General features: G+C 34.7%; 1 pseudogene; it reads left to right on the forward strand.

Moving 5' to 3' along the window:
- The first annotated feature begins 220 nt into the window (after positions 1–220).
- LOC138330654 (piggyBac transposable element-derived protein 4-like) lies at positions 221–3,530 on the forward strand (annotated as a pseudogene).
- Positions 3,531–5,065: the final 1,535 nt, after the last annotated feature.

The following is a 5,065-nucleotide window of genomic DNA, read 5'->3' on the forward strand; positions in this document are numbered from 1 at the left end:
CAAAGGCCGATTTGGGCCGATCGTACATATGCCCTGACTGCCAAAGGCCGATTTGGGCCGATGGGGATACATTTATTTTACTATAAACACATATTTTAACCTAGAGATAGAAGAAAAGACATAGAAACATAATTATTGATAAAATTGCATTTCCTGCAAAATAACGGTGTACTGACGCCATCGAAATGATGACGCCATTGACATTATGACGTCATGTATCATGACGTCAGACATTGACGGCATGATGGCGTGGTTCCGCGTATTTCCCCCAGAAGAAAATAGAAGAAATGCAAGATTTCAAGAAAATTCAAGACTGTTCAACATGCCTTCAAGGGATGCCAGGCCCATTAAAGACTTTTTGTTTTTATTTCCCGAATGCCTGATGAAGGAGATCGTTCGTCAAACGAACAGGTAAACAGGCAACATGATAAACAGTCTGCGTTAGCAAGTGCGACGTTATTACACCTATAGTACCAGTAATATTGATTTACAAAGTTGAATTGGAAAAGAATATATTTGATGATCAACCTTAGAACTTTTATTTGCCATGCACTTTGTGAGTGGATCTTTTTATAAGTTTTAATAAGAAAGTGCATTGGAAAGAAAATTATTCATCAAATGTTGTGAAATATGTAGATAAAACGGGAATCAGCAAAATATATAGCACAATAACATTGACAAAATTATACACTATAGAGCCCATCACTTAATTGTCTGTGTATTATATGGTGTTTTTTTTTACTTAATATCATATAAAAGAAGGAACACAGTCTTGTAAATAACATTCACAACTTTACGGTAAATCCATAAAATCTTTCTTCTATTGTACCTTTCATAAATATAAATATCGTCCCACCCTGTACATGTACTTCTGATCTACTGTATACATGTATTTGATAATGCCGATCAACTCTTTTCATGTATTTGATAATACCGATCTACTGTATACATGTATTTGATAATATTGATCTACTGTATACGTGTATTTGATAATACCGATCTACTGTATACGTGTATTTGATAATAACGATCTACTGTATACATGTATTTGATAATACCGATCAACTGTATACATGTATTTGATACTATTGATCTACTGTATACGTGTATTTGATAATACCGATCTACTGTATACGTGTATTTGATAATAACGATCTACTGTATACGTGTATTTGATAATACCGATCTACTGTATACGTGTATTTGATAATACCGATCTACTGTATACGTGTATTTGATAATACCGATCTACTGTATACGTGTATTTGATTATACCGATCTACTGTATACGTGTATTTGATAATACCGATCTACTGTATACGTATATTTGACAATATCTATCAACTGCATACAAGTATTTGATAATACCGATCTACTGTATACGTATATTTGACAATATCTATCAACTGCATACAAGTATTTGATAATACCGATCTACTGTATACGTGTATTTGATAATAACGATCTACTGTATACGTGTATTTGATAATACCTATCTACTGGATACATGTATTTGATAATACCGATCTACTGTATACGTGTATTTGATAATACCGATCTACTGTATACGTGTATTTGATAATACCTATCTACTGGATACATGTATTTGATAATACCGATCTACTGTATACGTGTATTTGATAATACCGATCTACTGTATACGTGTATTTGATAATACCTATCTACTGTATACATGTATTTGATAATACCGATCTACTGTATACGTGTATTTGATAATACCGATCTACTGTATACGTGTATTTGATAATACCGATCTACTGTATACGTATATTTGACAATATCTATCAACTGCATACAAGTATTTGATAATACCGATCTACTGTAGCATGCAGTACATATATTTTAAAAACGTTATCCATTCCTTAATTGTAATTTTATTGTCATTTACATGTATCTGTATTTATTACTTTGACAGCTATGCGAGGAATTATCTTCGAACGACAGAAAATCTAGGCAGGTTCGCACGACTGCATAGATGGAAACTATTGACAGTACAGACGTTTAAATCCTTTTTGGACATATTTTTTAACGTGGGAAATGTTAGAAAGACATCCATAGAAGAGTATTGGAATTCTATGTTACCGAGCCAACTTCAATTCTGGTTTAAGACAGTTTCTTCTAGGAAGACATTCCAAAACATCTTAAAGTTAGTTCCTGCACGTGTCTGATTATCGGAGATTGGCAAACAGACATGTATGTGTTATTGAGTGATAAAGCTTAGGCATAGTTTTATGTTTTTATATAAAATAGGAAATGTGAGCATTCATTAAATAACAGAGACTAAAGGTCTCTCATACTTCCCTCTATGAAATTGTTAAGCTAATTTGCCGTCCCTGAATGTTGTAAAACGATACGGTTTAAAAGGCTTGGCAATTTATCAAAAATGTACGATGTATACAGTTTTTTATGTGACATGTTTATTAGAATGGTTCATTATTTTGCAGCATCCAGCATATGATCCAGCTGCACGCTTCAAACCACTGTTGACCTTTATTAACAGAATATTTCAAAGGTTTTTGATACCCAATCAAGAGCTATGTGTCAACGAGACGCTAGTGTCTGCAAGAGGTCATAGTATAATGCGTCAGTATATCCCAACCAAGGCAGCCAAATTCGGTATCAAGTTCCGGATGCTGTGTGAAGCGGCAACTGGATTTACAGAGGGCGACAATTTGATCCAACACCAAGAGGAGAGTTGCAAGGAACTCAAGTCGTGGGAAGTCTCTTCAGATAAACCTCCCTGTTTCACAAAGGCTACCATGTATTCTGTGATAGCTATTTCTTCTTAATATATTTCTTCTCTTAATCTTGCATCACGTCTTTTAACACGCAATACCTATGTAACGGGAACATTGCGAAAAAATCGCCCAATGCCGCGTAACATTCAGCAGGCATACCACTAGGCTGGCACTGCCATCTACATGTTCCAGAGAGATGTTCTTTGTGTAGCGTACAAAGACGAAGTGGGTAAAAAACCAGTGCGTATATTGAGCACTTTCCTTCCTGCTCAGGAGCTGCAGACCGGACGCCCAAACATCATTCACCAATATAATAGGTAGATGGGAGCTGTCGATTTGTCTGACGCTGTGATGAGCGCATAGAGCTGCGTTCGACATAATAAAAATGTTTAGAAAAAAAGTGGTATTGCATCTGTTTCATCGAATCACGATGAATGCGTATATTTTATATAGGAACAACACGTCGGATAGAGTGGTATCAAGACTTAAGTTTATTCAGATGGTCATAGAAAATTTAGCTGGAGTTCAGTCCGATGCACAGGAAGCAAGACCGAGACCGAGGAGATGTCATGTAGACGTCCTCCCGCGACGGAAGAAAAAGACTGTTGCGTATGCTTTAGCCGCGCTCGCGGAGGAATCAGGCGACGAAGCCAAACTGCATGTACACTATGCAGGAGAGGATTGCATAGAGAATGTATTCGATTACACCACTGCATAGAATGTAGATTTAAAACTACACCATCAACTGAAATACAAGAATTATGTATATAGGCCTGTGTTGTGTAAACTTTGTTTCGGAAATACACGGGATTTCACTCAAAAACCTATAACGTTATTTTATAAGTTAATAAATATATCATGTATGTCAAATTGACTTACGGTTGATCTTGAGAAAAAAACTTCTCTTTGTGTTGTTAATTAGTCAATATAGCACAGTGGCGTGTATATATACAATATAACTCAACTTTGATGGATTCATCATTTTTCATATGTCATAAACTCGCCTTTGTGATATTTAAAAAAAACCCAGAAACATATGAAATGTGGAAGTATGATATAAAAAGTATTAGTATATCAATATAATTTAAACAAATTTATCCATATTTTATTTCTTCTAATAATCATTAAGGCGAGTGTCTGTGTCAGCGTATATGCATTAATCTCCTGAAGCTATAACGCAAAAATGAAATGACGTCATAATTGCCATAACGTCATAATTGGCAGATCGGCTATTTGAGAGTTCGAATTTGGCGACGTCAAAAACTTGGCAGTCTAAGGGTTAAAATGAATAAATCGCCTAATACTGGCCAACGAAACGACTAAATACCCAATACTACCCAATACTACATGTAAATCACTAATTAAACATTCTTATATGACATAATCTATTTATTTATGTTAAATTAAAATAAATAGAGTCTTATAAAATGAGTTTTGTGTAAAGATGTGAGTTTTAAGGCCTAATATCGGCCAGAAATTACCCAATACTAGCTAACGAAACGACGAAATACCCAATACTACCCAATACATGTAATACATGTAAATAACTATAAAAATAATGCAAAAATTATATAAAATAATTTGTTTTGCCTTTGGTGCATGCGAAATCAGTACTTCATTCCATATATGATATAGCGGCACGGAATTTTTTCGGGATGCAATTAATTATTTTTTATATGTTTAATTTGAAGTAAAATTAGAAGCTCAAACTTTTCAATGGTGGTAATGGTGTAAAGTAAGTAACTTTTGTAACTGATGCAAAATACTAAATCGTCTGTCCTGTTTTTAATAGTGGAAAAATACTATTTGTCAGCGGTGGAGCATCTTCAAACATCTCTAGGTGGGTCCCACTTAGTCAAACAAGCCGAAGTTAGCCGACATTGTGCCGAGAACGTCATGTGACTACCGCATCTACGTAACGTCTGTTCGATCTCTTCCGAAAACAAGTCATGAACTTTCCGACTTCCGTTCGGCAATAATCGTAACTTCTATGGCGACCAGTTAAAAATGAAGGCATGTTTACATGTACTGACTTTCAATAACTGTTGTATCAAAGTTATTAAAAAACATTATAAATATTGTTTAATATAACTTAATTTCAACTACATCTACAAATACTAACAATATCGGGGTCGAATTTACTTTTTAAAATTTTGTTGATGGTTACGTATAGTGTGGCTTTAAGTTACTGTACAGACTGGGTGGGTGAGGTCATTATGTTAACGATGAAAATTCATTTCACAATTTTGCTGTGTTGTGTATAGTGAAAGTCAACTACTGCGTAATAATTAGGATGTCGACAGGAA

The sequence above is a fragment of the Argopecten irradians genome, chromosome 9, assembly GCF_041381155.1.
Source record: "Argopecten irradians isolate NY chromosome 9, Ai_NY, whole genome shotgun sequence".
Taxonomy (NCBI): domain Eukaryota; kingdom Metazoa; phylum Mollusca; class Bivalvia; order Pectinida; family Pectinidae; genus Argopecten; species Argopecten irradians.